The following is a 16,890-nucleotide window of genomic DNA, read 5'->3' as shown; positions in this document are numbered from 1 at the left end:
TTTCTGCTCTCTTAGGAGTTGATAGTTGACTTCTTTGTAGTTGAAGTACTTTTCCAAAGGCAGAAGGAGTGGCGGCCATTTTACACTGACTTAAGCATCTTCTTTGAAGGGGAATACTCTCATCATCCACAGTAGTCAAGGAATTTCTGAGCCTCTACTTATGGCTTTGGTTACCAGTCCACCCTGCTTTCTTTTTGTGAAATGGAGTATTCATTCAGGACACCCTATCTTCTAGGGCTGGAGTAAGTTTGCAAATGGGCTTCCCTAGTAGCTCAGTGCTAAAGAATCCACCTGCTAATGCAGGAGATGCAGGTTTGATTCTTGGTCCAGGAAGATCCCTTGGAGACTGAAATGGCAACCCACTCCTGTGTTCTTGCCTGGGACATCCCATGGTCAGAGGAGCCTGGTAGGTTACAGTCCATAGGGTCACAAAGAGTCAGACACAACTTAGTGATTCTTTTTTTTAAGTTTGCAAATGCTCACTGTAAACTGTAAAGCTCTGTGCACTCACCATGTGTCTCTAATTGATGAGCGTTGACATTAGTGTAGGGTGGAACAACCCTATGAAGTGGAGTTGGGGGCCCTACTGACTTGTTTAGCAAAGCCCAGAGCCTTGGGACCCAGGGGCCCCTTGGAAGTCCACTTACTGTTCTGTCACTGGGACCATCAGCAGTTCACATAGCTTCCCAGGGACTCCCTTTCTCTTTCTGTAAAAGAATTCTGTAGAGGACCTTGGAAGGCCCATTCTAGCTCTGACATCTTACGAATCTAAGTTAAAGGCCTGCCTGCTTGTTGCAGTGAAAAGGAAAAAAGAGGAATGAGTTTTTCTCTTTCTCTTTCCCAAGAACAAAATAGATAAAGAAAAGTGTGAGCAGGCCTGAACATTCCTAGTTGTTTTTTGTTTTTGTTTTTTTTTTGCTTTAACTGCTCCTAACTCTACATGTCTATAACTAAGTTTGCTTTTCTGCTCCCTAACTCTGCAGGAGCTATAATTCAGTTTTTCCTTTGACTCCATGCTAAATACATCCTGTATCTGGTGTTTACCCTTAAAACACCTTTCCCCTTGTAGAAAGGAGGCTGTAGAGCCACTGAACTACCAGACTCAATCACTAGGTTACTGACACCAGACTATGACTGTCTTAGAAAGAATGCAAGGGGAAGAAATCAAGATCTTATCACCTTTGTTCTTCATCACCGAATCCTGACTTTGAGCCCTTGCCTTATATAAGCCCCTAGACTCCTTATTCGGAGAAGGCAATGGCACCCCACTCCAGTACTCTTGCCTGGAAAAATCCCATGGATGGAGGAGCCTGGTAGGCTGCAGTCCATGGGGTCGTGAAGAGTCAGACACGACTGAGTAACTTCACTTTCACTTTTCACTTTCATGCATTATAGAAGGAAATGGCAACCCACTCCAGTGTTCTTGCCTGGAGAATCCCAGGGACGGGGGAGCCTGGTGGGCTGCCGTCTATGGGGTCACACAGAGTCGGACATGACTGAAGCGACTTAGCAGCAGCAGCCCCAGACTCCTTATGGGGGGGGGGAGGGCACAGTTCTTGAGGCATGAACCCTTCTGTGTTCCTCTCTCTGGCAGCTGAGAATTAAAGCCATCTTTCTATTTCCTCCAAATTCTATTTTTTATTCGGCTTCAGTGGGTAGAGAAAGCCAAGATTTTGGCCAGCAACATGTTCTCCACACTAAATCTGTGGACCTCATCATCCCCACAGGAGGTAAAAACATAGGCAACTGTCGTACACCGAGCACTGTTCTCTGTGGCAGGCACTGCTCATGCCCAGTTCAATCTTCACTGCAGCCTTAGAAGACAGGATCATTATTACAGTTCCCACTCATTTTCAGATGAGGAAACTGAGGCCCTGAGAAGATAGGTAGACCCAAGGTCACACAGTAGCAGGTGGTAAGATTTAAAGCCTGGTGGTTTGGTAGCAAGTCCATGTAGCTATCTTCCCAGGCACCAGCTGCAATGAAGACAAAGACAACGTGAGTCAATCAAAGAAGGTAAAACAGTGGGTGGAGGGGACACTGGCATAGGAATCAAAAGTCCTGGGTTCAACTGTGGGCTCTGCTATTAGGTCATTCTGTCTTGTGTAACCTCTAGCAAGTCACTTTTGCTCTCTTGGCCTCAGTTTTCCCATCTGTAAAAATAAGAGGTTAAACCAGATCTCTGAGGGCCTTTCTAGGTTAAATACACAGATTCTTTGAGAAATTGACCAAGAGGAAACAGGTGACAACCTTCCCAAGACACAGAGCAGACAAGTCCAGCTCCAATGGACTGTCCACTGGCTTAGACCTCAACTTTTGAAAAACACAAGGTTTGGGAGGGATTGGTTGAAGCTGGAGCCCACTGCCCAGCACTGGTCCATGGTAGTGTCTGCTGTGATTTTTGCAGAAAGCAAAATACATTCCGTCTTGATTGGCCTTTATCAGAGATCCAGCCTTTCCTGCATCTTTGATTTGATAAAGTCCTTCTTCTTATGAAATAATGATAGCAGATGGTAGCTATTTTGTTGTCATGTTCTTATTTGGTAAAAGTTGGCTAACTGACAAAAGGCTAACCTTTTGTCAACATATCCAAATTTTTTGGCTACTCTGGGTCTTTGTCGCTGTGTTCAGGCTTTCTCTAACTGCGGCAAGCAGGGGCTCCTCTCTAGTTGCAGTGCTTGGGCTTCTCTTATTGCTAAGCACAAGCTCTAGGGCTCTCGGGCTTCGGTTGTTGCAGCAAGGCGGCTCAGTAGCTATGGCGCACGGGATTAATTGCCCCACAGCATGTGGGGTCTTCCTGGGCCAGGGATTGAACTGGTGTCCCCTGCAATGCAAGGCAGAATCTTAACCACTGGACCGCCAGGGAAGCCCAACATATCCAATTTTTAAAAATGTTTTTCAGCTTTTTGTTTTTTTGGTGCACCACACAGCTTACAGGAACTCAGTTCCCTGACCAGAGGTCGAACCTGGGTGGGCCATGGCAGTGAAAGCCCGGAATTTAAACCACTACACCACCAGGGAACTCCCTAAACATGTTTTATTATGAAAAATTTCAAACATGCAAAAAACTAATATGAATAGTTTAAAGAATCCCTGGGTTAGGCAGGTTCAATATTACTAACTGCTTGCCACTTTTGTCTCCCAGTAACATGTACCCTGGGTTATTCTAGAACAAATCACAGACATCAAATAAATTCATATGTAAAAAATAAAAAAAGATCTTTTAATATAACCAGATGAGCATTTCCACACTTTAAAAAATAATGTACTTTTTAAATATTAGTCTTCAGATATATAATTTATCTCTCTCTGTTTTGCAGTTTGTTCATTCAGTTACATGTTGTACAGGAGGCAGTAATTCAAGACCATCCCCAAGAAAAAGAAATGCAAAAAGACAAAATGGTTGTCTGAGGAGGCCTTACAAATAGCTGTGAAAAGAAGGCAAGTGAAAAGCAAAGGAGAAAAGGAAAGATATAAGCATCTGAATGCAGAGTTCCAAAGAATAGCAAGGAGAGATAAGAAAGCCTTCCTCAGTGATCAATGCAAAGAAATAGAGGAAAACAATAGAGTGGGAAAGACTAGAGATCTCTTCAAGAAAATTAGAGATACCAAGGGAAATTTCATGCAAAGATGGGCACAATAAAGGACAGAAATGGCATGGACCTAACAGAAGCAGAAGATATTAAGAAGAGGTGATTAGAATACACAGAAGAGCTATACAAAAAAGATTATCTGATGATTATCATCACCAGATAATCAAGATGGTGTGATCACCAACCTAGAGCCAGACATCCTGGAATGAGAAGTCAAATAGGCCTTAGGAAGCATCACTAGAAACAAAGCTAGTGGGGGTGATGGAATTCCAGTTGAGCTATTTCAAATCCTAAAAGATGATGCTCTGAAAGTGCTGCACTCAATATGGCAGCAAATTTGGAAAACTCAGCAGTGGCCACAGGACTGGAAAAGGTCAGTTTTCATTCCAATCCCTAAGAAAGACAATGCCAAGGAATGTTCAAGCTACCACATAATTGCACTCATCTCACATGCTAGCAAAGTAATGCTCAAAATTCTCCAAGCCAGGCTTCAACAGTATGTGAACCGTGAATTTCCAGATGTTCAAGCTGGATTTAGAAAAGGCAGAGGAACCAGAGATCATATTGCCAACATCTGTTGGCATTATGTTGGATCATTGAAAAAGTAAGAGAGTTCCAGAAAAACATCTATTTATTCTTTATTGACTATGCCAAAGCCTTTGACTATGTGGATCACACACAGAAACTGTGGGAAATTCTTAAAGAGATGGAAATACTAAACCACCTGACCTGCCCCCTGAGAAATCTGTATGCAGGTCAAGAAGCAGGTTAGAACTGGACATGGAAGAACAGACTGGTTCCAAATCGGAAAAGGAGTCAAGGCTGTGTATTGTCACCCTGCTTATTTAACTTATATGCAGAGTACATCATGAGAAACACTGGGCTGGAAGAAGCACAAGCTGGAATCAAGATTGCTGGGAGAAATATCAATAACCTCAGATATGCAGATGACACCACACTTATGGCAGAAAGCGAAGAACTAAAGAGCCTCTTGAGGAAAGTGAAAAAGTTGGCTTAAAACTCAGCATTCAGAAAACTAAGATCATGGCATCTGGTCCCATCACTTCATGGCAAATAGATGGGGAAACAATGGAAACAGTGACAGACTTTATTTTGGGGGGCTCCAAAATCACTGCAAATGGTGACTGCAGCCATGAAATTAAGAGACACTTGCTCCTTGGAAGAAAAGTTATGACCAACCTAGACAGCATATTAAAAAGCAGAGACATTACTTTACCAACAAAGGTCCGTCTAATCAAAGCTATGGTTTTTCCAGTGGTCATGTATGGATGTGAGAGTTGGACTATAAAGAAAGCTGAGCACCGAAGAATTGATGCTTTTGAACTGAGGTATTCAAGACTCTTGAGAGTCCCTTGGACTGCAAGGAGATCCAACCAGTTCATCCTAAAGGAACTCAGTCCTGAATATTCGTTGGAAGGACTGATGCTGAAGCTGAAATTCCAATACTTTGGCCACCTGATGCAAAGAACTGACTCATTGGAAAAGACCCTGATGCTGGGAAAGATTGAAGGCGGGAGGAGAAGGGGACAACAGAGGATGAGCCAGTTGGATGGCATCTCCGACTCAATGGACATGAGTTTGAGTAAGCTCTGGGAGTTGGTGATGGACAGGGAGGCCTGGTGTGCTGTGGTCCATGGGTTCGCAAAGAGTCAGACATGACTGAGTGAGTGACTGAACTGAACTGAACTGAGTTCAATTAAGATCTTAACAGAGTCCAAACATTTCCTTTGATTATGTCTCTTAAGACTCTCTTTATATTCTATAGGTTTCCCTTCCCCACTTTTTTTTTTCCCCTTGTAGTTTATTTGGTGAGGAATCTAGGTTGTTGGCCCTTGGAATTTTCCACATTGTAGATTTTGCTGATTATACCCCTGTGGTATGGTGAGACATATTCTTCTGTCTCTTCTGCAGTTTTTGTAAAAAGGGGATTAGATCTTGATCCAATTTGGGTTCCTTTTTTTTTTTTTTTAAACAGGAATATTTTATTGATATCACTAGCAATATTGGTGTTGAAAACATCCAATTTGAAAATAAAATTATTGACCGTGTAAGCCCAAAAACTGAGAGCCACACTGTTTGGAAAGGAATTGTGTCCCTCCATCCCTCTTTGATTCGAGGTCTCACACCCCCTCTCCCGGGTCTAGCCAGAGCCCCAGAAAATCCCTTTGTCCACACTGCAGCACTGCATGTGCTGAGTCGTTCTTGGCACCCAGCTCACTGCTGATGCTGCAATGCTCTGTGAACAAGGCCTTCAGCTCGAAACGCTGCTGTCGAGAGCATCCCCATCTGAAGGCCTATGTGAGAAACTTCTTAGATATTAACTACCCGCAAAAAGTTTGCTTTCCCTGAGGATCTGGGAAACTCTTAATAGACAAGATAAATCATGTAATAAATACTGTTCCCTTTTCCTTTAGCTCTCAGGAAGCTCAAAGCCACAAGTGAGGCACAAATTTGGCAATGATAAAGGACTCTAAGGCCTTTACCCTGGTCTTTTAAACCTGCCTGAACTTTCTCTGCTTGATTTTTCAATCTAGCTACCTATCTATCTCAGGCTCACTGTATATTTAAAAGCTGACTCCAGTCCTTTGTGTAAAAAGTAGGTATAAAGAGAAAATTTTAAATATTTACTTGTTTGGCTGTGCTGGGTCTTAGTTGTGACACTCAGGATCTACGGTCCTTATTGTGGTCTGAGGGGTCTTTAGCTGCAGCATGTGAGCTCTTAGTTGCGGCATGTGGGATCTGGTTCCCTGACCAGGGATCGAACCCAGGCCTCCTGCATTGTGCAGTATGCGGAATGGGAGTGCAGAATCTTAGCCACTGGATCACCAGGGAAGTCCCCAAGATAAATTTAAAAATTAGTATCAGAACAGGATTTGGTTTTCCCTGACTTCTAGTTTCATTCTTTTTATGATTCTAGAACAGAACTTCATTCGTTCAACAAATACCCTCTATGCAAGGCACATCTAACGGGAATAAGGCAGATGAAAGGCAAGGTTTCTACCTTTAGGGAGCTTATTTTCTAGCGGAGGAGTGAGGCAACAATCCCAGTGAGTAGCAGCAGTGTAAGTGTTCTGAAAAAGGTAAAGTGATGGGATAAAGGGAACCAGAGGAGGGAACCAATTTTAGATAGGGTAGACCAGGAAGGTGACATCTGAGAAGCAAGTCAAAGGATGAGAATGAACTGGCCTTGAGGAGAGATAGAGGAATTTCAGCCATAAGGAAGAACAAGGGTGGACAGAGGAAGTCAGGCTCACAGAGATGTAGCTCTGGGAGATGGGCTGTTCCGCAATATGGAGAGGGGCTTCCTTCCCCTCACCCCTGGGGAAGTCTCCCAGCACGGCCATCTGAAGCTCCAGTACTTTGGCCACCTGATGCCAACAGCAGACTCATTGGACAAGACCCTGACCCTGATGCTGGGAAAGATTGAAGGCAGGAAGAGAAGGGGATGAGAGAGGATGAGATGGTTGAATGATTCCACAGACTCAATGCATATGAATTTGAGCAAACTCCAGGAGATGGTGAAGGACAGGGAAGCCTGGCATCTGCGGTCCACGGGGTCACAAAGAGTCAGACATGACTGAGCGACTGAACAACGACATAGCTATCTGCCCTTGGCCAATGAATGTGAAATATGCAGCCACCCTCCCTGCTCCTAGATTCCAACCACCACCTGTGTGAAAACACATGCTCACCTCCTTGTTTGTGGGTAGGGGCCCCAGGCTTTTTGACCTGTGGGCTTCACCTCAGACAGGCAACCCCTGCAATCCTGGCTTCCTGTACCACATGTTTGTCAGGATACCTGCTCTAGGGTCTGTGCTTCAAGGCAAGACCCGGTTTCCCCTGGACAGCCTACTCCAGAGCACAAAGCTGGAAGCTGTGGGGATTTCTCAAAGCTCAGGATTCAGCTCTCACCAGGCGTTGGTGCATCAGTCATCACTAAACACCTTGGTCAAGTCCAAACCAGAAGAGGCTCTGCCTTCTCCGGGTTAAGGAGGTGGAGGTCTGGTGGGTGCTGATGAAGGGGGAGGCTGGGGCTACTAGAGCGAAGAAGAGGGGCTTAACTCAGAGGGCAGAGCTAGGAGGGCTTCCAGGGGGAAGCAACCCACACAGTCAGAAGAATCCTGGAACATCAACCACAAGGCTCTATTTTATCAGGGCTAAATTAATCCTCATTATCTAAACCAGTGCCCAGCCTCTGCCACACAGTAGGTGCTTGGTAAATATCTGTGGCGTGAATGAATGGGCAGGGGTTGTTAAGATCTTTCTTAGCAGTGATAGTTAGTGAGCTCCTTATTACTGGGAGGAACCCGCTGGCCCTGTTGGATGGCCACTGGTCTGGGGTCCCACCTTGGGGACTGGTGAGGACCTAGGACAGCCTTCTATCCCAGGGCGGTGTGAGGTTAACTTTGAATAACCTGGGGTAGGGAAGTCAAGTCCAACAAAGCAATACACACGGAGACTGCTGGCTCAGTCCCCTAGACCCCTCTGCATCCCCGCAGCCGCCAGAGTCGTTCACGCAGTCATCCCTCCCGGGCCCCCAGACTTGAGAAGCGCCCACCCCTGCGCCTCCCCGGGGCGGAGCTCAGGCTGAAGACCCGCGTCGGCAGGGCGGCGGAGCTGACGCAGCTGCGGGCGTGCTCGCCCGCTTGGTTCCGAGGCGGGGGCCGCGGGGGCCGCAGTTGGAGCACGCGCGTCACTGCAGCCGAGTGAGCTCAGCCCACGGCTGCCATCCAAGCCCCGAGGGGAGAAGGGGTGGAAGGGAAGGAGGGGAGGAGGGGAGGAGGGAGGGGAGGAGGGGAGAAGGGAGGGGAGGGGGGGAGGGGGGAGGGGGAGGGGAGAGGGGGGAGGGGGAGGGGAGAGGAGGGGGGAGGGGAGGAGGGGGGAGGAGGGGAGGGGAGGAGGGGGGAGGAGGGGAGGAGGGGGAGGAAGACCGGAGAGAGGAGGAGGGGAGAGAGGAGAGAAGAGGGGAAGAGTAGGGGAAGGAGGACCGGAGAGGGGAGGAGGGGGAGGGGAAGAGGGGGAGAGGAGGAGGGGAGAGAGGAGAGAAGGGGGGAAGAGGAGGGGAAGGAGGAGGAGGGGAGGGGAGGAGGAGGACGGGAGGAGGGAGCGCAGGCACTAGCCTGGTTTGCAGTTCTGCTACCACCACCACCCCCACCCCCACCCCAACCTGGGGCGGGCAGAGCCCCAGAGCACCACACCCCTCCTTCCTTCCAACACTGTCCCCCCTCCACGCCGCCCAGAGTCCCTTGACACCCGATTCCCAGAGGGCGAGTGACCCACCCATTCACCCGGAGCCCCGTGCGGTTCCCCAGCCCCAAAGCCTTTTCGCAGCAAGTGACAGACCCCGCGCACGCGCTTGGGTCCCCCCGTCTGAGGGAGGTCTGAAAGTGAGGCTGAGAGTGGAGCTGGTGGTAGAGGCTCGCAGAGAAGGCATTCCGGAGGGTGTGGTGCTCTGTAGCTGAGTGTAGCGCTGGCTCCAGCGTTCACCAAGGCGAGAAGGGTTTGGGGGAGGGCAGTGCACGGGCAAAGGCACCAGCTTTCCCAATCTGTAAGGCCCAGGCAGAGACCCTGGGCAGAGAAGGGGCCTGGGCTCCTCCCACCCCACCCAGCCTGGGGATCTCCGGGCGGGGAGAGACACACTGTCCGCAGATTAGCCAGGCCCCCACCCCACCAGATCCTCCGGTGGTTCAGTCAGAGTGGCTCCTCCCTTGACTGTCCCAGTAAATATCCACTGGACGGCTTCTAGGAGTCCCTGGTGGTGGTGGTGGTGGTGGTTTAGTCGCTAAGTCGTGTCTGACTCTTTGCGACCCTTTGGACTGTAGCCTTCCAGGCTCCTGTCCCTGGGATTTCCCAGGCAAGAATATTGGAGTGGGTTGCCAGGGGATCTTCTCCAAGAGATCTTTCCCAGGGATGGAACCCACAGACCCACATCTCCTGCATTGCAGGCAGATTCTTGACCTCTGAGCCTCCGGAAAATCTACTGTCGTGTCTAACCTGCCTCTGCAAGCTGGGGCTGAGACAGGCACCAGCAGGGCGGGCCCCCTCTGAACTGCATGGTCCCCTTGCCTCTGTTCCTTGGTCTGCCACTTGCTGGTGGCCCCATGTCTGAAGCCTGGCCAGTATCTGAGTTGGCTGGGAAGGAGGGGCTTATGGGGAGGGAACTCTGGGTCCCAGTGGGCCTGGGCCTTTGAGAACCGCTTTTCCTATCGGCTTGGCCCATCTTGGTGTCTGCACAGTGTCGGGCAGGTACTGTGGTCCTTGATCCAAAGGCGCGGTAACGTGATTGGGGCAGGAGCACAGGGGCCAAAGGGTTCTCGAAGGACCCTAGAGCTGGGCCTCTTTCTGAGCGGTGCAGGAAGGCCCCAGGGTGAGGCAGGGCTGCCCTCTGTCAGCCTGAGGTCCCCTGCTTCCTCACTTGAGCCTCACCTGCTGAGTCGGCCTCCTCCACAGTCCCCTTCCCTGCACCCACAAGGGGCCTCCTCCCCAGGCCAGGGCCTCTCCCTTGTACCGCGTACCTCCTCCCCAGAGCCCCGGGTCATCTGCCTTCAGGAAACTTGATGAACCAGTCTTTGGTCCTGTCCCACCCCAGCCTTCCTGAGTAAACCCTGGCTTCTCTGGGTTTATTCTCCTTGTGTTCCTGGCTCACCCAGTTGCCCCCTGCCCCAGTCCTGGTGAATTCTAGTTTGTCCTTGAGTCTCAGCTCAGCCCTGCAGCCTCCTTGAAGACATGAGTGTGAGAGTCCTGCTGCAGGGCTCCCTGACCTTAGGCAGAGAGCTGCCTGGTTCCTGCTCTCTCAAGACAGGAGCTCCAGTGGCCCAGACCTAGAGTAGCCTAGAGTGCTGCCACCAAGTGTGGACACTTCACTCTCCACCCAGCGCAGACCAGTAGCTCTGAGAAAACTTGCGATCCACAGAGGTTTGCAGCAACACTGCAGTTAAGAAAAAAATTCAGAATTTGAAAAGGCAAAAGGATGACTGTCAGCTCCAGCTCGGTGTTAAGCAGACTGCGAAGCTGTAAATAACTCTAGCAGGTAGAGAAGGTGACCCCAAGGTAACAGTGACCCCTGTAGGTCATTAGCCAGTTTGTGTGTAACCCAGCAACCTTACTCCAGCACTTTTGCTTTTGGTGCCTCTCAATACTTCCGTCTCGCCAATTCTCTTTGAACTAGCTCTTCCACCATACCGGTTCCTTCCTTAAGGCATTAAGTAATCTTTGACACATACCCTGTATTGAGAGTCATGCTTTTAACTTTGAAAATTATATACTGTGACTCTTCCAGAAACTGTCTAACCAAGATGTCCAACCGGACTCAGCTGCCAGGGCCAATTAAACTTTGTTGAAGTGTCTCATGGGCTTAGCTGAAATGATGCCTCTCCCACCTCAGGCTTCCTGATTGCATCCTGTGATGTATTTGTATTATTATTTATTTAGAAATATCCACCACTTTATTGTTACAAAATTTAAATAGTGCTGTCAAAGCCCCTTGAACCATTGTGTCCCCCTCAACCTGTCCTAAAGTTGACAACTGTTTATATATATGATATATAGATATCATATATATAACACAAATATATCAGTGTGAAGAATATATATATACTCTTGTTTGGGTATATATACAGACATACATATATTAATGTACTGTGTATATATATATATACACACACATATATGTATATATAGCTATACAAATATATATACACCCTACTTGATACATGTGTATATCACATATATACAAATGTAATATCATTTTAATGGCTGGAGATTTTCTTCTATAAAAGGTATTATTCTAAAAAAAAAAAAGTATTATTCTGAAGAAATTATTTTGCAGCCTGCTTTTTCTCAAAAATAGAATTGAAAATCTCTTTTGGCACATAAGACCTACCTTATTCTTTTTTTTTATTTTATTTTATTTTTAAACTTTACAATATTGTATTGGTTTTGCCAAATATTGAAATGAATCCGCCACAGGCATACATGTGTTCCCCATCCTGAACCCTCCTCCCTCCTCCCTCCCCATACCATCCCTCTGGGTCGTCCCAGTGCACCAGCCCCAAGCATCCAGTATCGTGCATCGAACCTGGACTGGCAACTCGTTTCATATATGATATTATACATGTTTCAATGCCATTCTCCCAAATCATCCCACCCTCTCCCTCTCCCACAGAGTCCATAAGACTGTTCTATACATCAGTGTATCTTTTGCTGTCTCGTATACAGGGTTATTGTTACCATCTTTCTAAATTCCATATATATGCGTTAGTATACTGTATTGGTGTTTTTCTTTCTGGCTTACTTCACTCTGTATAATAGGCTCCAGTTTCATCCACCTTATTAGAACTGATTCAAATGTATTCTTTTTAATGGCTGAGTAATACTCCATTGTGTATATGTACCACAGCTTTCTTATCCATTCATCTGCTGATGGACACCTAGGTTGCTTCCATGTCCTGGCTATTATAAACAGTGCTGCGATGAACATTGGGGTACATACCTTATTCTTTTTAAGTGCTAACATGGCAACACAAACCATAAAATACCTAGGAATACATTTAAGAAGTATGTGACATTTCATGTAGAATGTTATTAAAGATGTTGTTTTCTGACAAATTCAAGGGTTGTAATATTTACAGCCTTGTAATATTGATAATTTTATAAACGATGAAATGTATGAAGCAAAGAGTAAAAGTACACACACACCCCCTACCGAAGGCCACAACATTGTTTTTTCCCAGGTTTCTTTACCTTCCTAAGCATATTTCTAGAACTTGCTTTTGGGGGTTGAGTCGGTTTCCTTCCAGGGAGTTGAAGACATCTATAAATAGTTGTGATGTGCATGGGCCTGCCAACACTGTAACTGAGGCACCCAGCGCATTGGGAACCTGCGTCAGGGAGATAGTCATGGTCACGAGTTTGGAAGAGGCTTCCAAGAGTGGGTGGCGCTTTAATTAGGCCAGGAAGGATGAGCTGGTGAATAAGTTGGGCAGGACGCTGCAGGCAGGGAACTTGATTTGCAGGTGGGAAAATAATTTCTAAATAGCAGAACCAAGGCCCACGGAGGCTGGGGGGAGTGGGAGGTGGGGGTGCGGGGAGCCATGGTCAGAACCACCAGACTGTGGCTCAAGTTCTAGCCCCAAGGAACCAGCAAGGTCCAGTTTGTGAATCTCCTGTGCTCCTCAGAGCGGGGGCCACGGAGGAGCCCCTCTTTGCTGCACAGAGGAAAAGTCTGAACCCTGAAGGGGCTTCCCAGTGTGCTGGCGCTGGGGACAGGCAGTCACAGAGATGAGTGGGAGCTAGTAGGCAAGGCAGCCTGGCCTCCCCTGCCTCTCCCATCTCGTCAGTTGGCAGTGGATGTATCTGTTCTGAGTCACGAGTCCGAGTTCTGACCCCAAGAGTCCCCTGACTCTTGTGCACTCCCCTCTGAGGAGCAGGTGGCTGAGGTGCAGCTGGCAGCCTGGGCAGGGGATATGGAGGCCGAGCCTTCACTCCCTCAGCCTCTCCACAGCCTTGGGAAACACAGGCCCAGAGACAGCTCAGTGAGGAAGTAGAAGAAGCCAGTCTAGAGTTCACGTTTCCTGCCCCACAGCAGGTCAGATCTGCTGCTGCTGCTGCTAAGTCGCTTCAGTCATGTCCGACTCTGTGCGACCCCATAGATGGCAGCCCACCAGGCTCCCCCGTCCCTGGGATTCTCCAGGCAAGAACACTGGAGTGGGTTGCCATTTCCTTCTCCCATGCATGAAAGTGAAAAGTGAAAGTGAAGTCGCTCAGTCGTGTCCGACTCTTCACTATCCCATGGACTGCAGCCCACCAGGCTCCTCCGTCCATGGGATTTTCCAGGCAAGAGTACTGGAGTGGGGTGCCATCGCCTTCTCCGAGGTCAGGTCTAGGACTGGTCTTTTTTCTCCCCTCGAGAGACACACCCTCATCCCGTTATTACGTGCCTGACGTCGCACACCCGAGGCATGTCAGCGCTAGCGCACTAGGCCCACGTCAAGGTCTCCCGGACCTCCTTGAGTTTCACCTGAAACTTCCACACCAGCTGAAGAGGCGCTAAGCAGAAAAGGGTATTTATTGTATTAGGTTATTGAAAAACGCACAGGTGGTCTCCGCCTGGGGCAGAGCTGGCCCCAGGGCTCTCCAAGGCTCCCCACTGTGAGGCTCTGCTGTCCTCCAGGAGACTTCCTTCTCCGACCAGCCTTCTCACATCACTTAGCAGTGGTTTGTATTGTACAGAAGGAACAGGAAACGCTTGTTAAACTGGCTGAACAAGGATGTTCACTGTGATTTCCTCCTGCTGTGGAATGCTACACCTGGAAGGATGCTAAAGGAGGTATTTCAAAGCTATCCAAGTACTGGATTCATCAGACCCCAGGAGAGTGGAAGGGAGAAGCTGATGTCAGACTTCTTTGGTGGTTGAGGGGTTAAGAATCTGCCTGCCAATGCAGAGAACATGCGTTTAATCCCTGGTCCAGGAAGACTCCCCATGCTTCGGGGCAACTAAGGCCGTGCACCACTACCTAGCCTGAGCTCAGAGTGCCCGTGCTTGGCAACAAGAGAAGCCACAATGAGAGGCTCTCACAGTGCGACGAGAGTAGCCTCTGCTCACCACAACTGGAGAAAGCCCGCGAGTAGGAGCAAAGATCCAGAGCAGCCAGTAAATCAATAAACGAAAAGCTGGTGTCAGGGTCAAAGCAAAGCAGAGTCAGGCCAGGCCAGAAGAAATGCAGAGGAGGGTCAGAGGGCAAGGAGAGAGGCCCCAGGAATCTGGGTGTTGAAGTTCAGTGTGAGTTTAGGAGATGAAGGCTGGAGTGGGAGGAAACAGCAAGCAGGCTCTCGGCCCAGCCCAGCTCTCAGCCCTCGCTAGAGATGGGGACAGAGTGACCTTGACTTGTTTTCCAAGCTCTGTGACAGGAGGGCTGGCAGCACACAGGCCCAGCGTGTGGGTGACAGGGGGCTTTTCTGCAGCTGGCTCTGTTCATGTGCCTCATGTTTGTATAGTGTGTCTGGTTCTAGCGTGTTCATTTGCCTGCTGAGCCCTGCTGAATTATAAATGTAGGGAGTTCCCTGGTGGCCCAGGGGCTAACACTGTGCTCCCAATGCAGGGGGCCTGGATGTGATGCCTGGTCAGGGAACTAGATCTTACACGTTGCAATTAAGAGTTCCCATGCCACAACAAAAAGAAAGATCAAAGGTCCCGAGGGACAAAACTAAGAGCTGGTACAGCCAAATAAATAAATAAAATAAACATTTTAAAAAGAGACATTTCTATTGTACCCTGAGGTTCCCTGTGCCCCTTGCTGTCAATCTACCCACTACCACCCAGCCAGGCAACCACGGGTCTGCTTTCTGTTACTTTAGCTGCGACTTTCTAGAATTTCTATAAATAAGATAATAAAAAGTAGGCAAGTCTTTTGTGTCTGGCTTGTTTTTCAATATTTTTGAGATTCATCCATGTTGTTACATGTGTCAGTAGTTCTCTCCTTTTTGTTGCTGAGTAATATTCCATTGTATGGACATACGGAAATTTGTTTATGTATTCATCTGTGATGGATATTTAGGATGTCCATTTGGGGGTTTTTATGAATAAGACCACTCTGAACATTCTTTGTGTGTAAAACTCTTTGTGTGGATATATGTTTTCATTGCTAAGTCATATGGTGATTATATGTTTAACTATAAGAAACGGCAAAATCATTCTCCATTGTGTTATTTTACAGTCTCGCCAGCAGAGCATGAGAATTTTTGTGGCTTCACATGTTTGCCTGTGCTTGGTATCGTTCCAACTTATTTTTTTTTGGCTACAAAATGCAGCTTGTGGGATCTCATTTCCCCATCAGGGATTCTACCTGGGCCAAGGTAGTAAAAGCCAGGAAGCTTAACCACTAGGCCACCAAGGAACTCCTGACCTACTGATTCTGTCATTTGTTGCTAGATCCAGCTGAACCTGAAGATGGAGGTTGCCTTTCGTCTTTTATGAAGGCCTAGTTGCTGCCCTTTTCTGGCAGTGTACTTTTGAAAAGCTAGTTATTTCCTCTGTATTCTTTTTTTCTTTAATTAATAAAACTATACCAAAAATGAGATGGCTCTTTGCATCAGGTGGCCAAAGTATTGGAGCTTCAGCTCCAGCATCAGTCCTTCTAGTGAATATTCAGGGTTGATTTCCTTTAGGATTGACTGGTTTGATCTCCTTGCTGTCCAGAGGACTCTCAAGAGCCAACTCATTGGAAAAGACCCCAGTGCTGCAAAGATTGCAGGCAGGAGGAGAAGGGGATGACAGAGGATGAGATGGTTGGATGGCATCATCGACTCAATGGATGAGCAACCTCTGGGAGATAGTGAAGGACAGGGAAGCCTGGTGTGCTGCAGTTCATAGGTTTGCAAAGAGTCAGACACGACTTAGTAACTGAACAACAATACCAATAATAGCTACACTAAGGGGTATTTTTTTGGGGGGGAGTGAAAGCACAGAAGCAAAGCATCAGTACTTAGCACAAAGTAGGTGGTCAATAAACATTAGACTCTTTCTGTTTTCTCATGTACCTTGTCCAGTGTCTTATAATAACCCCTGTATTTATGCTGCATTTTAACTGTATATATACAGTGAATTTTTTTTCTAATTAATAGGCAGAACAAAGGTTAATATTTCTAATCAAAAACTAAAAGACTGAGGACAAGTTCAGTGACTCCCTGAAGGTCACACAGCGAGACTGTGACAGTAGACAGGCCAGGCCCTCCGGTGGTGGTTTGTGGATTCCCCAGTCTCGACCTCATCAGCCCCTGGTGAAGTGTGCCAGGCTGCTCGTCCTTCACTAAGTGGCCTCTGCAGTTGTACCTTTGGAATTCTTCTTTTTAATTTCTCCCTGTTTTGAGTCTGGCAGCCCGTTGCCCACCTGCAGCAATCCTGCTACTCATGGTAATTTGTTGTTTCTTAGTGGCTCTGGCAGGCTTCCTTGGTAGCTCTGCTGGTAAAGAATCTGCCTGCAAAATGCAGGAGACCCTGGTTTGATTCCTGGGTTGGGAAGAACCCCTGGAGAAAGCATGGCAAGCCACTCCAGTATTCTTGCCTGGAGAATCCCTATGGACAGAGGTACCTGGCAGGCTACAGTCCATGGGGTTGCAAAGAGTCAGACATGACTGAGTGACTAAGCACGTGCACACACACACACACATACACACACACGCACAGTGGCTCTGGCTTTGGAGGGAATCAGACCCCACTTGATACAAATATACATAAAATAGAAATCAGGAAGCTGTGAGGTGGGGATTCCAAGAGCTA

The 16,890-nt window shown here is 47.8% G+C and overlaps 1 long non-coding RNA gene across 1 annotated transcript; it reads right to left on the bottom strand.

Annotated features, from left to right (window-relative positions):
* Window positions 1-1,622: 1,622 nt before the first annotated feature.
* Window positions 1,623-9,411, bottom strand: LOC123333818. The gene is made up of 2 exons (XR_006551412.2): window positions 8,895-9,411; window positions 1,623-1,976 (listed from the first exon to the last, which is right to left on the bottom strand). It is a non-coding gene; the product is annotated as an uncharacterized LOC123333818 (long non-coding RNA).
* Window positions 9,412-16,890: the final 7,479 nt, after the last annotated feature.

Source organism: Bubalus bubalis, chromosome 5 (genome assembly GCF_019923935.1).
Source record: "Bubalus bubalis isolate 160015118507 breed Murrah chromosome 5, NDDB_SH_1, whole genome shotgun sequence".
Lineage (NCBI taxonomy): Eukaryota > Metazoa > Chordata > Mammalia > Artiodactyla > Bovidae > Bubalus > Bubalus bubalis.
Note: the sequence above shows the minus strand (reverse complement) of the source record. Positions and strands in the feature narration are given on the sequence as shown.